At 42.7% G+C, this 15,263-nt stretch overlaps 1 protein-coding gene and 2 pseudogenes across 7 annotated transcripts in view; 1 reads left to right on the top strand and 2 right to left on the bottom strand.

Moving 5' to 3' along the window:
- The window catches only part of LOC105491264 (CTD small phosphatase like 2), a 110,699-nt gene that overhangs the window by 15,176 nt on the left and 80,260 nt on the right, over positions 1 to 15,263 (top strand). The window lies entirely within an intron of this gene.
- On the bottom strand, positions 8,378 to 9,058 carry LOC105491254 (large ribosomal subunit protein uL30 pseudogene; annotated as a pseudogene).
- Positions 13,362 to 15,262, bottom strand: LOC105491259 (heterogeneous nuclear ribonucleoprotein M pseudogene; annotated as a pseudogene).

The following is a 15,263-nucleotide window of genomic DNA, read 5'->3' as shown; positions in this document are numbered from 1 at the left end:
TTTCTGTCCTTGCGATAGTTTGCTCAGAATCATGGTTTCCGGCTTCAACCATGTCCCTGCAAAGGACATGAACTCATCCTTTTTTATGGCTGCATAGTATTCCATGGTGTATATGTGCCACATTTTCTTAATCCAGTCTATCATTGATGGGCATTTGGGTTTGTTCCAAGTCTTTGCTATTTTGAATAGTGCCGCAGTAAACATACATGTGCGTGTGTCTTTATAGCAGCATGATTTATAATCCTTCGGGTATATACTTAGTAATGGGATGGCTGGGTCAAATGGTATTTCTAGTTCTAGATCCTTGAGGAATCGCCACACTGTCTTCCACAATGGTTGAACTAGTTGACAGTTCCACCAACAGTGTAAAAGTGTTCCTATTCTCCAGCACCTGTTGTTTCCTGACTTTTTAATGATCGCTGTTCTAACTGGTGTGAGATGGTATGTCATTGTGGTTTTGATTTGCATTTCTCTGATGGCCAGTGATCATGAGCATTTTTTCATGTGTCTGTTGGCTGCATAAATGTCTTCTTTTGAGAAATGTCTGTTCATATCCTTTGACCACTTTTTGATAGGGTTGTTTGATTTTTTCTTTCTTTTTTTTTTTTTTTTTTTTTTTGAGACGGAGTCTCGCTCTGTCGCCCAGGCTGGAGTGCAGTGGCCCGATCTCAGCTCACTGCAAGCTCCGCCTCCCGGGTTCACGCCATTCTCCTGCCTCAGCCTCCCGAGTAGCTGGGACTACAGGCACCCGCCACCTCGCCCGGCTCGTTTTTTGTATTTTTTAGTAGAGACAGGGTGTCACCGTGTTAGCCAGGATGGTCTCGATCTCCTGATCTCGTGATCCGCCCGTCTCGGCCTCCCAAAGTGCTGGGATTACAGGCTTGAGCCACCGCGCCCGGCCTGATTTTTTCTTATAAATTTGTTGAAGTTGTTTGTAGATTCTGGATATTAGCCCTTTGTCAGATGGGTAGATTGCAAAAATTTTCTCCCATTCTGTAGATTGCCTGTTCACTCTGATGGTAGTTTCATTTGCTATGCGGAAACTTTTTAGTCTAATTAGATCCCATTTCTCAATTTTGGCTTTTGTTGCTGTTGCTTTTGGTGTTTTAGACATGAAGTCCTTGCCCGTGCCTGTGTCCTGAAAGGTATTGCCTAGGTTTTCTTCTAGGGTTTTTATGGTTTTAGGTCTGACACGTAATTCTTTAATCCATTTTGAATTAATTTTTGTATAAGGTGGATCCAGTTTCAGCTTTCTATATATGGCTAGCCAGTTTTCCAAGCACCATTTATTAAATAGGGAATCCTTTCCCCATTTCTTCTTTTTCTCAGGTTTGTCAAAGATCAGATGGCTGTAGATGTGTGGTGTTATTTCTGAGGGCTCTGTTCTGTTCCATTGGTCTGTATCTCTGTTAAACAATATTTTTAATAGTTTTGTGCATGAAACAGTTTTGACTGCATTTTGACTGACTCATAACATGAAGTCAGGGTGGAATTTTCCACTTGTAACATTATATTGGTGCTCAAAAACTTGGATTTTGGGACATTTCAGATTTTTAGATTTTTATATTTCAAATTTTCCTAGTAGTGATGCTCAGGCTGTATACCACTTCTCATTCATTTAGCAAATACATTTGTGAAGAAGGCACATAAGTACGTTCTAATTTGTTGAGAATACTTCATATACAATGTGCTATTATCTCTTAATGTTGTTTAGGTAGAAATGTGTGCATTCAAGACCTTAGGAGCAGATTATCAACTGAGTTTAGCTTTTATCATTATTGTAATCTTATTGTTAATACAAGGCAATTTGAAACCATAATCATCTGCCTCAAAAATTGCTTAGTATTACGGATTTTGTGAAGGGGAAGGAAATCTTATGAGGAAGAAACTTTTAGTTTATTTATAAGCCCCTTTTTGTAGGCAAGAATTTTGTATTGATGTGAAGATTGTTTATGTCTCAGTGATACAAGTCTCCCCCACCCCAATTATCTGGCCTTTTTGAGAGAGATTAGAAAAATTGTGGCTTAGTTCAACAAAGGTTGAGTTAATTTGTGTGTCAGGTTACTAGAGTTATGGATCCAGCATCTACCTTCAAGATTTACAGTGTAGTGCAATTAAAGAGAAAGAAACAGATTATTTAATACGATTTAATAGCTAAATTAGAGATAATAACAGTTTACACAGGTTTGAGGCTATAGAGGTGGTTACTTATACGTGATACTTGGGCTGAGTTTTAAACGATGAAGGTAATAGTTAATAGAAAGAATGAGGTAAAAAGAGCAGAAGCATGTATAGAGCACAGTGTGGGCAGGAAACTATTATTATTGCAGTGCTAAGAAAGTGGCAGCTAGCTGGGAGCGGTGACTCACACCTGTAATCCCAACACTTTGGGAGGTTGAGGCGGGTGGATCACGAGGTCAGGAGATCGAGAACCATCCTGGCTAAAACGGTGAAACTCCGTCTCTACTAAAAATACAAAAAATTAGCCAGGCGTGGTGGTGGGCGCCTGTAGTCCCAGCTACTCTGGAGGCTGAGGCAGGAGAATGGCTTGAACTGGGAAGGTGGAGCTTGCAGTGAGCCGAAATCGTGCCACTGCACTCCAGCCTGGGCGACAGAGCAAGACTCCGTCTCAAAAAAAAAAAAAAAAAAAAAAAAAAAGTGGCAGCAAATAGCAATGAAAAAAGACTGGGAAGTAGTTATTGTGGGTTTCATATATGCAATGCCAGAGAGTTTAGTCTTTATTTTGAAGGCAGTTGATGGGAAACCTGGGTGAGAGGAACAGGCAAGTTTGTGCAGTGCCGAGGATCCATTTAAAAGGGGACAAGACTAAGAAATATTTTAGAGGTAAAATCAGGATTTGGTGATTGACTATAGAAGATAAGGAATAGGAATAATAACTGGGATGTTTAGGATGGCTTCTAAGTTTCTGGCTTGGCTAATTAGGTAAGATGGTAGTAGCATTTCTTGTGATGAAGAATGTATTAGGAAAAATACAGTAAGAAGAGCCGGTTTTGGTATGGGGGTTGTATGGGAAAAGTGAATTCAGTTTTGGGTGAGTTGAATTTGAGGTACCAAGTAGAATTGTTGAGAACATGGTTGAGTGTGAGTCTGAAATTTAGAGGCAGTAGAGATTCTAGCAGAATTAATGATGCCGTTTATAATGAACATTTGAAAGAGACTCATTCTCCAACTCCAACCCACTACCTCTTTAATCCTTTTACTTGTGCTGCAGGCAAGTAGAAAGGAAATTTAATTGCCCAGTTTTGAATTGCTGGGCAATTAACTTTTTGTATTCCTGAAAGTAGATGTGGTTCTAGTGTTTGAACGAGTGGGATTGTTTTACATTATATACTTTTTTCTTCCAATGTCATGAATTCTTAGGCTTAAAATGTTGTCCTTATTGCTATGTTTGTTTTGTGATGATGCTTAAACTGTATCATTTTCATTCACAGATTTCTTTCCTAAGCATACTCTTTTGCCCAATCTTTATTATTATTATTGTTATTATTTGAGATAGAGTCTTGCTCTGTCACCCAGGCTGGAGTGCAGTGGCGTGATCTTGTCTCACCACAACCTCTGTCTCCTGGGTTCAAATGATTCTCCTGCCTCAGCCTCCCAAGTAGCGGGTACTACAGGCACCCACCATCATGACCGTCTAATTTTTGTATTTTTCGTAGAGACAGGGTTTCACCATATTGGCCAGGCTGGTCTCGAACTCCTGACCTTGTGATCCGCCCCCCTCGGCCTCCCAAAGTGCTGGGATTACAGGCGTGAGCCACCGTGCCTTATTTGTTCCATTTTTTACTGATACAGGTTGAGTATCCCTTATCTGAAATACTTTAGACCAAAGGTCTTTCTATTTTTATGTTTTTTTTTGGGGGGGGGGAATATTTGCATTATACTGCATTAAACTGGTTGAGCATTTTCTTTGAGTGTCATGTCAGCACTCAAGTTTCTGGATTATGGAGCATTTCAGATTTTGTATTTTCAAATTCGAGATAACCTGTAATAGAAGAGAATTTGTCTAGTAATGGAACTCTAAAGAACTGAAAGGATATGGTAAATTCTGGCATAAATAGTAGCATTACCAACGTGAGGCTGTATATGTATATTTAAAACTGTTTCCTTTATATTTTAAATTTAATAAAATCAGGTTGCTGATGTTACATAAGCAATTCCTAATCTGTACTGGGCCAAATTAATATTGTATTATGTTTGTTTGGTTTTGTTATCAGGGTAATGTTGGTCTCATAAAAGGAATTGGGAAGTATTCCCTTCTGTTTTCTGAAAAAGTTCATGTAGATTTGTATTGTTTCTTTTTAGGTGATTGGTAGGATTCTCCAGTGAAGCCATTTGGGCCTGGAGTTTTCTGTGTTGGAGGTTTTTTACTACAGTTGTAATTTTAGAAATTAATAGATATGGGGCTAATTAGGTTATCTAACATGTGAGCTTTGGTGATCCATATGATTTGAGGAATTTGACTTTCATCTGAATTATTGAGTATACAGGCATAAAGTTTTTTTTTGTTTTTTGTTTTTTTGAGATGGAGTCTTGCTCTGTTGCCCAGGCTGGAGTGCAGTGGCGTGATCTCGGCTCACTGCAACCTCTGCCTCCCAGGTTTAAGCGATTTTCCTGCCTCTCCTGAGTAGCTGGGATTACAGGTGTGCACCACCGTGCCTAAGTTTTGTAATTTTAATAGAGATGGAGTTTCACTCTGTTGCCCAGGCTGGTCTCGAACTACTGACTTCAGGTGATCTGCCTGCCTTGGCCTCCCAAAATGCTGGGATTATAGGCATGAGCCACTGCGCCTGGTCCTGTTGGTAATATTCTGTAAATTCTCCTTAAAAGTATATAGGATCTATAGTGATGTTCACTTTTTCCTTCCTAATAATGGTTATTTGTGTCTTTTTTTTCTCAAACTGCTAATGGTTTATCAGTTTACTGATCTTTGCCAAAAATTTAATTTCTGTTTTTTAAAAATTTTTTTTTAGCTTCATCTTGATTTCTGGTCTGTTGAATGCTTTCTCTCTTGACAGTTGGTTGTAATTTCTTCCTTTTTTGTGTGTCTTGCATTTTACTGAATGCTGGATATTGTGAATAGGGTAGTAAAGAATGAGTAAATAATATTTATACCTGGAACCTTGCATTCTTGGACTTCTAGTGTAGGGAGTTGAGTCAGTCTAGTCAGGAGTTAAGCTGAGTTTCTGTTTTGTTGTTGCAGAGGGTCCTTAAGTGCACCATTGGCTTCAAATTTCTCTCGTGTTACTTTATGCTTAGATTGGTAGCTGGCATGTGGGAAGGTGTTTCTGAATTTTCCTGATCAGCTCTCAGCGTTTGGCTTATGTGCCTTGGCATCATGAGTAGGACTCTATCAATGATCTTGCTCCTCTAGGCCAAACTGCAATTTGTATCTTTGTAGGTATTGTCTGGAAAAGAGTTTCTCTGCTCTTGCCTCAGTGGTATTAGACATTAGATCTCTAAGATCTCTAATGCCTTTGGTATAAGACCCTGGGTCCAACACTGTTTCCTTCCCCTACAGTGGTAGAGTTTTTTTCCTTTCACTCCCCCACCTGCCCAATTCACTTGTGCCTTGCGGGTAACTGGGCTTGCTGTTCCTCCACCAGTCCCTTCCAGTTTTCGTTCCCTAGAAGAGAAGGATCTGGTTGGGGCTTTGTATTTTTCCCATTGCAGAAGCTGCTCCCTTCCTCCAGCACTGCACCCCAGAGGAGGGCTCTCTTCAGTCCCATGTTCCTGTATTGTGAGCCTTTGGTGGCGGTCTGTAGAAGATCTTGCAAATGGTTTGAATTTCACTTGTTAACTGTGTCTCAGGAATAATATTCTCATGCTAATGTACACTTTGCCTTCAGCAGTTTGTTAACAATTTTAGATGAATTCTTTTCACCTGCTTTTATGGAACCATTGTTTCTTCCCTTGGTCTACCCTCAGGTGAGCCAGTGCTTGCATTCTGTCTCTCCTAGGAAGGGGTTGTATTTTCTTGGATTTGAGATCGCCTGGTTGCCCTGAGTCCTCAGCTCTTGGATGGGGTTTTTTTGTTTTGTTTTGTTTTTGTTTTGTTTTGTTTTTGAGACAGAGTTTCGCTCTTTTTGCCCAGGCTGGAGTGCAATGGCGTGATCTCGGCTCACCGCAACCTCCGCCTCCCGGGTTCAAGCGATTCTCCTGCCTCAGCCTCCCGAGTAGCTGGGATTACAGGCATGTGCCACCACCCTGGCTAATTTTGTATTTTTAGTAGAGACGGGGTTTCTCCATGTTGGTCAGGCTGGTCTTGAACTCCCGACCTCAGGTGATCCACATGCCTTGGCCTCCCAAAGTGCTGGGATTACAAGCGTGAGCCACTGTGCCCGGCAGGATGGGTTTTTAAAGTGTTCAATTTTGTAGTTTATTCAGGCTTTTTGTTGTTAGGCTGGTGGTGGCATTCTTTCTAGCTTTCTATAGCCTAGGCAGAACCCAGTTAATTTATAAGAATGGATCTCTAGGCAGAACTCCAGTGGGTCATAGAAGTGCTCTTCTCTTTCTGAGGCTGTAGCTTGTAATTCCCCGACTTCTTTGCCCTCAGGTTACCTTCTCTTCAGTTTAGACCAAAGGAAAGGGTTCGGATTGGTTAGATTGATAGTGGAAAGAGAGGCTCCCCAATTAGCACTGGATTGCTTTTTCTTCTTCCCTAAGCACTGGTTCCCTCAAAACTGTCTTGTGGTCAGCTCCTCCTCTACAATTTTTGCCATCTTTTCCCAGTCTCCTCCCAACTTTGCTTATTCTTCTATTTCCTGTTATGAAATCCTAGGGGGGAAAAAAAAGCGTATATTGTGGCCAGGTGCGGTGGCTCATGCCTGTAATCCAGCACTTTGGGAGGCCAAGGCGGGCAGATCACCTGAGGTCACGAGTCTGAGACCAGCCTGGCCAACATGGTGAAACCCTGTCTCTACTAAAATTACAAAAATTAGGCGTGGTGGCGCGTGCCTGTAATCCCAGCTATTCGTGATGCTGAGGCAGGATAATTGCTTGAATCTGGGAGGCGGAGGTTGCAGTGAGCTGAGATTGTGTCACTGCACTCCAGCCTGGGTGACATGGCAAGACTCCATCTCAAAAAAATAAATAGATAGATAGATACATAGATAGATAGAGAATTTTAAAGTCTGGAATTAAGGTGAAGTATTTCAGCACTTTGTGTACCTGACAGTTGCCGTTTTTTGTCTTCAGGTTTTTTTGTCATTTTAAAAAATAAGTAAATATTAAAAAGGTGAGGTAGGAGGCAAATTTTACTTGATCCCTTTTCCTGTCCTTTTCTTCTGTCCCCATTGTATTCTACCCTTGTTGACAGTAGTTGGTTAGGAAAAAAAATAGGGCCAGGCATGGTAGCTCACACCTGTAATCACTGCACTTCAAGAAGCCAAGGTGGGCAGATCACTTGAGCCCAGGAGTTTGAGACCACCCTGGGCAACACATTGGGACCCAATCTGAAATCTGACCCAATCTACAATCTGAAAGAAAAAAACAACCAGATTCAAAAGTGGGCAAAGGACTTTTAGATTAAAAAATTAGCTGGGCGTAGTAGTGCATCCCTATAGTCCCAGCTGCTCTGTAGGCTGAGGTGGGAAGATCGCTTGAGCCTGAAAGTTGAGACTGCAAGTGAGCTGTGAGTTGTGAGACTGCAAGTGAGCTGTGAACCTGCCACTGCACTCCAGCCTGGGTGACAGGGTGATACCGTGTCTCAAAAAAAAAAAAAAAGAGATTTTGTTTTCCAATTCCAGAGTGCTTGGTCTCTCACTCTTTTGGAAACCTTTGGATTAGACGAAGATCTATAGTTTTATTGAAAACTGTTTTAAACCATTTTAACCATTTGTAAGTATACAGTTGTGGTATTAAGTACATTCACCTTGTTGTCTACCATCTATCTCCAGAACTTTTTCATCTTCTCAAACTGAAACTCCGTGTTCATTAAACAGTCCTCAGGGTTCATAATATATGTCAGAATTTCCTTGCTTTTTAAGGCTGAATACTACTTAATTGTATGTATGTACCACATTTTGTTTATCCATTCATCCATTGATGGACACTTTAGTTGCATCCACCTTTTAGCTGTTGTGAAAAATGCTGCTATGAATGTGGGTGTACTGTGTGAGACCCTACTGTCAGCTCTTTTGGATGTATACCTAGACGTAGAATTGTTGGATCATATGGCAAGTCTATATTTAGTTTTTTTGAGGAACTGCCATGCCACTTTCCACAGCAGCTTTACTATTTTACATTCTCTCCAGCAAAACCCAAGGATCCCAATTTCTCCACATTTTTGCCAGCACTTTTTATTTTCATTTTATTTATTTATTCAATTTGAGCAGGTACTGTTTATTAACTGATGAGCCTAGAAAAATAATCATGGTAGACACCTTAGTTCATTCTTCTAATAAGCCTGTTGATCTGGTCCTTCCTGTTGCCAGCATCTCCACCTTATACAAAATGGGTGGTCTTTTTCTTCATTCCACCTCGTGGAGAAGATAATTTGAAGGGCCACAGGAAGTTATTTGCCTCTTTGAAGCGTTTTCCAACAGTATAGATCTCATGAATCAGATCCTCCATACAGATGATGCCATGTTTACCAAGAGATTGAGCAATCAAAGCGTTATCTGTCAAAGCAATTCGCTTCTTATAGATTTTGCCATAACCACGCTTGTAGATTAGCTCATTTACTGACTTCAGATTGGGGTACCCCCATGCAATATATGGCTCTACAATCCTCAGCATGTTAATCGAAGCCTTGTTGAGCTTCAGAAAGATTCCATTGAAGATTTGACGAAGGCGAAGAAGCTGCAATATCTTTTGGACCTTTGGGCTCACGCTATTGATACCTCTGATCCTGATGACAAATGCCAATTTGGGTTCAGCAGGTACATAGAAGTTGCCACCTTTTCTTGCCATTCTCACCATTCGAATTTTGGTTCTGTACATCTGCCTATATTCCTTGTGGTAGTGCTTCGCTTTTTCATAGATAAGCTTCCTCCTTGCCTTTCGAAGCATCTTTTGGGCAAACTTCTTCTCAGGCGCTTGATCTTCAGCTCTGTGAAATTCCTTCGCTTTTTCTTAAGGGTTTCTAGCACAGCAGGAGCCTTCTTCTTCTTCTTTTCTACACCCTCCATGGTTCCCTCGGAAAAAGAGGCTTGTTTTGTTTTTTGATAATAGTCATCCAAATGAGTGTGAAGCTGTTTCTTGTTGTGGTTTTAATTAGCATTTCCATGATAATTAGATAATTAGTGATGTCAAGTGTGTTTTCATATGTTTATTGTCTATTTGTATATCCTCTTTGGAGAAATGCCTATTCAAGTCCTTTGCCCACTTTTGAATCTGGTGGTTTTTTTCTTTCAGATTGTAATGCTTTATGTATTCTAGATAAGAATTTCTTATGAGATACATGATTTGCAAGTATTTTCTGCCATTCCATGGTTTGTCTTTTCCCTCTGTTGATAGTGTACTTTGATACACCAAAAGTTAAAAAAAAATTTTTGTAAGAGGTAGGGTCTTACTGTGTCACCCAGGCTGGAGTGCAGTGGTGCGCTTGCAGCTCGCTGCATTCTTGAACTCCTGAGTTCAAGGGATCCTCCCACCTCAGCTTTCCAAGTAGTAGCTAGGACTGTAGGTGTGCACCATAATGCCTGGCTAATTTTTTTAGTTTTTTAGGGATGGAATTTCACCTTGTTGCTCAGACTGGTCTCAAATGGTCCTTCTACCTCAGCCTCCTAAGTAGGTGGGATTATAGGTGTGAGCTATGGCACCTGGCTCAAAATTTTTGGACTTTGACACCCAGTTTGTCTGTTTTTCTTTTTATTATGTGTGCTTTTGTTGTCATGACCAAGAAGCCATTGCCAAATCCAGTGTAATGAGCTTTTCCCATGTATACACACACACACACGCGCGCACACACACACACACACACACAGAGGCACATTTTTTTGAGAAGTGGCCTCACTGTCATCCAAGTTGAAATGCAGTGGTACAATCTCAGCTGACTGCAACCTCTGCCTCACAGGCTCAAGTGATCCTCCCACCTCAGCTTCCCAAGTAGCTGAGACCACAGGCACACCCACCACACCCAGCTAATTTTTTGTATTTTTGGTAGAGACGAAGTTTCACCATGTTGTCCAGGCTGGTCTCGAACTCCTGAGCTCGGGTGATCTGCCCCCCTTGGCCTCCCAAAGTGCTGAGATTATAGGTGTCAGCCACCACATCCAGCCTGTATTTTCTTCTAGGAGTCTTAGCTCTTATGTTTAGGTATTTGATCAATTTTGAGTTAATTTTCTATGTGGTGTAAGGTAAGTGTTTTTTTTCTTTTTTTCTTTTTGCATTTAGATATATAGTTTTCCCAGTACCAGATATCTATAGCTTTAGTAGGGGTACATATAGGCCTGGTGTTGAGATATGGAATGTAGTTTTTCTTTTCTTTTCCTTTTCTCTTTTCCTTTTCCTTTTCCTTTCCTTCTTTTCTTTTGACGGACTCTCGCTCTGTTGCCCAGACTAGAGTGCAGTGGCACGATCTCGGCTCACTTGCAGTTTCCACCTCCTGGGTTCATGCCATTCTCCTGCCTCAGCCTCCCAAGTAGCTGGGACTACAGGTGCACGCCTAGCTAATTTTTTGTATTTTTAGTAGAGATGGGGTTTCACCATATTAGCCAGGATGGTCTCGATCTTCTGACCTCGTGATCCGCCCGCCTCAGCCTCCCAAAGTGTTGGGATTACAGGCGTGAGCCACCGTGCCTGGCTGTAGTTTTTTATATTATTTGTATAACAGGTTCTAGATTTATATTTTTCTTTTTGATACAGAGTCTCAGTCCAGCTGTTGGCCTGTCTGAAGTGCAGTGACGCAGTCACAGCTGACTGCAGCCTCGACTTCCCGGATTCAGATGATCCTCCCACCTCAGCCTCCCAAGTAGTTGGGACTGTAGGCGTGCACCATCACACCTGGCAAATTTTTTTATATTTTTAGTAGATACAGGATTTCATCATGTTGCCCAGGGTGGTCTCAAACTCCTAGGCTCAAGTGATCTATCTGACTTGGCCTCCCAAAGTGCTGGCATTACAGGTGTGAGCCACTGTACCTGGCCTAGGTTCTACATTTTTGAATTCAGTTATATTATGGGTTAACTATGCACATAGGAGCTGCCCTGGAACTCTAATCTGTATTTGTAACATTATTTCTATCAGAGGTTTAATTTTGAGCTCCTACCAGCCAATTTGAAAACACAGCTTTTTTTTTTTTTTTTTTTGAGGTGGAGTCTTGCACTGTCACCTAGGCTGGAGTGCGTGGAGTGCAGTGGCATCATCTCGGCTCACTGCAGCCTCCACCTTCCAGGTTCAAGCTGTTCTCCTGCCTCAGCCTCCCGAGTAGCTGGGATTACAGACACCCACAACCTTGCCCGGCTAATTTTTTGTATTTTTAGTAGAGACGGTGTTTCACTTCGTTGGCCAGGCTTGTCTCGAAAGCCTGACCTCATGAGCCACTGCACACAGCCTTTTTTTTTTTTTCCTCGCTCTGTCGCCCAGGCTGGAGTGCAGTGGCACGATCTAGGCTCACTGCAACCTCTGCCTCCTGGGTTCAAGCGATTCTTCTGCCTCGGCCTCCCAAGTAGCTGGGACTACAGGAGCCCGCCACCATGCCTGGCTAATTTTTATATTTTTAGTAGAGACAGGGTTTCACCATATTGGCCAGGCAGGTCTCAAACTCCTGACCTCCTGATCCACCTGCCTCGGCCTCCCAAAGTGCTGGGGTTACAGGTATTAGCCACCGTGCCCTGCCGTAAACTTAAAGCTTTTACAGGTTAATTTTATCTTGAGGTTTTGTTCAGCCAGTGGTTCAGCTGAAAAATTACCCATTCCAATGGACCATTTAGGCAGAAGGCAGAAGTAAAAAACAAACCTGGCTAGGCACGGTAGCTCACTCACGCCTGTAATCCCAGCACTTTGGGAGGCCAAGGCAGGTGGATCATTTGAGGTCAGGAGTTTGAAACCACGCTGGCCAACATGGCAAAATCCCGTCTGTACTAAAAATAGAAAACAAGTAGCTGGGTGTGGTGGCGTGCGCCTGTAATCCCAGCTACTTGGGAGGCTGAGGCAGGAGAACTGCTTGATCCTGGGATAGAGAGGTTGCAGTGAGCTGAGATAGAACAGCTGTACTCTAGCCCGGGTGACAGAGCAAGGCTCCATCTCAAAAAAAAAAAAAAAAAAAACCTTAGAGATAAATGGGAAATTGCTGGCTCAGAAGGGGGAGCAGGCAAAAAAAAAAAAAGAGAGAGAGAGAAAGAGAAATGGGAAATTGGAATTTTGGGGAACTTTTTTTTTTTTTTTTTTTTGAGATGGAGTCTCACTCTGTTGCCCAGGCTGGAGTGCAGTGGCGTGATCTCAGCTCGCTGCAACCTCCGCTCCCGGGTTCAAGCGATTCTCCTGCCTCAGCCTCCCAAATAGCTGGGATTATAGGCACCCGCCACCATGCCCAGCTCATTTTTGTATTTTTAGTAGAGACCGAGTTTCACCATGTTGACCAGGCTGGTCTCGAACTCCTGACCTTATGAGCCGCTGCACCCAGCCTGGTTAACTTTTTAATTAAAGTGTTTTGTTGGTTATAAATATACTGTTTTTGGCCGGGCGCGGTGGCTCAAGCCTGTAATCCCAGCACTTTGGGAGGCCGAGACGGGCGGATCACGAGGCCAGGAGATCGAGAGACGATCCCGGCTAAGACGGTGAAACCCCGTCTCTACTAAAAAATACAAAAAAACTAGCCGGGCGAGGTGGCAGGCGCCTGTAGTCCCAGCTACTCGGGAGGCTGAGGCAGGAGAACGGCGTAAACCCGGGAGGCGGAGCTTGCAGTGAGCTGAGATCCGGCCACTGCACTCCAGCCTGGGTGACAGAGCAAGACTCCGTCTCAAAAAATAAATAAATAAATAAATAAAATAAATAAATATACTGTTTTCACATTGCAAGTTATTTATATTGAAATTATGTGGAAATTTTTACTTAAAACACTTCTGCTGTCTTCTCCACTTCCATTTTCTCTTTCATAAAATGGAAATAACAGACACTACTTTATGTGATTGAGAAAATCAAGTGAAATAACATATGAGAAAGCACTTATGACAGTGCCTTGCACATAGCACTTAATTAATGGCAGCTATTCGTTAATATTTAAACTTTTTCATGTTCAGGTAAATGTAGTAATTTAGAACTTTTTTGGAAAATAATAGGTTGAGAATTGGTTTTCTTTTTTCATTTTTCCAGGAACTGGTATTTATTATCAAAGTCATGTTTGATGTCAGCATGATGCCACAACTACAAAAAAAAAAATTGCATATTGCAGTCTCAGTGCAAACATTCAAATACAACCCCGGTCCTTAAAAAGTAAAAAAGTAAATTTCATCAAAAAGCAACTGAATTTTTAAAACATCTTCATATATCCAGCCAGTAAGTTAAAATAGTTAACAAGAAAAAAATACAAAATACTGATGTTTAAAAAAGGCATATTTCTATAGATTTGCCATCAGTCTTTTGGCCACTCAGCTTCATGCCATTCATCATCCGACAGGCTCTCAGCCACCTCTGGCGACTCAAACTTAACCAAACCACACCGCTTGGACTTCCCATTCTTCATCTTGATGTTGGCTTATTGCACGTGGCCCTATTTGTCGATTTGATCATGTAAAATCCAATGGGAGATTTCTCACAAATACGTGGTAGGCTTTCCTGGCCACCCCCAGGAGCATGGCCTCCAGCCTCACCAAAGGACCCTGCCAGGTTTCCTCCAGAGTTTAAGTGGGCTCAGTCAAAGCTGACATGGCCACCACCACCCATGGCTAGGCCCATACACCCAGTCTCAGCACCCAGTGTCTGGCCCATGGTGGGACCCATGCACTCAAGGCTGTTAATGCCCATCCTCTCCAGGCTGTTGGCACCCGTCCACCCCAGGTCCATCCAGATATTTCAGGTTGTTGGCACTTGTGTGCTCCAGTCCAGTGGCCATGTGATCCATCATGGGGCCCATATGCTCCAGGCCAGCCCCCATGCCTGCAGGAACCATGCACTCCACACCAGAGCCCATGTGCTCAATGGTTTGGTCCACATGGTCAGTGGGAGCAGCTGTGCGCTTGAGGCTGAAGCCCATGCTGGCACCCACGTGTTTCAGGCCAGAGCCACTGCGCTTAGTGATCTCACCCATGTGCCGGATGCTAGAGGCCATTTAGTCAAGGCCTAGCAGGCCCATGGGCCCATGCACTCCATGCGGGAGCCTTTGTGCTCCCCGAAGCCCATGCGGTCCGTGACCAGACCCATGCGCTGCATCTTGGAACCCACACAATCCACATCATGGCCCAGGCCTGGACTCATGCATTCCATGCCAGCACCCCCAATGTGATCAGTGCTTGGGGCTCATCCTCTCGATTTCGGGGACGCTGCCTCCACCTCCACTTCCCCTCTGCTTTGTAGTGATCTTCCCTCTCTCGGTGTATTACTAAGATTTCGTTTATTCTGCCCATGTTCATCCCAGATCCAAATTGACCCACATTTTCCATACCACCACCAAAGGGTTCCCTCCTCCATTTCTACCATTTTTTCCAAATCCATGCCCTCCATTCTAATTTCTGCAGGCCCTATGTTTCCCATTCCATTCAGGTGATTGGCATCGATAGTCTGCCCTCCTGGTCCTAATGCTGTTTCAGTACCACCAAGGCCATAGGGAAGCTGCAGATGCTCAGGAGGGAAAAAAAAAATCCTTTGGTAAGGCGGTCTCATCCGTCTTACCTGTGTTGGTCTATCACATAGCAGTTGGGCATTGAATGTAGATATAGCTTGCACAGCTTCAGTGGACTGTTCAAAAGTAACAGTGCCCATTCCATGGTTTTTTTCATCTTTATCCTCAAGAATGTGCTCAGAACACCACATCAACCATACTAAAATATTTCCTTCAGTTTCTCCCAGCCAGCTTTATAATCCTGATTTGCTACAAATACTGTGCTTCCAACTCTTTCTGCCTGTAATACATATACATGGATAATTTCATTTGGGATGTTAAGATTATTTAAGATACTAGGTAGGATATTAATCATTTCTGGGCCACTTGGTCTCATACCTGTTCCACCAGTGGTAGCCATCACGTTTTGCATTGCTCTCCTGGCATGTTCACCATCAGGATCTTCTTTCACTTTCAGTGGTCTTCCACTCGGGACTATGCTTGTCTAGGACTTGAATAGCTTTTTTTATGTTTTCTTCTATCT

The sequence above is a fragment of the Macaca nemestrina genome, chromosome 7 (assembly GCF_043159975.1).
Source record: "Macaca nemestrina isolate mMacNem1 chromosome 7, mMacNem.hap1, whole genome shotgun sequence".
Taxonomy (NCBI): domain Eukaryota; kingdom Metazoa; phylum Chordata; class Mammalia; order Primates; family Cercopithecidae; genus Macaca; species Macaca nemestrina.
Note: the sequence above shows the minus strand (reverse complement) of the source record. Positions and strands in the feature narration are given on the sequence as shown.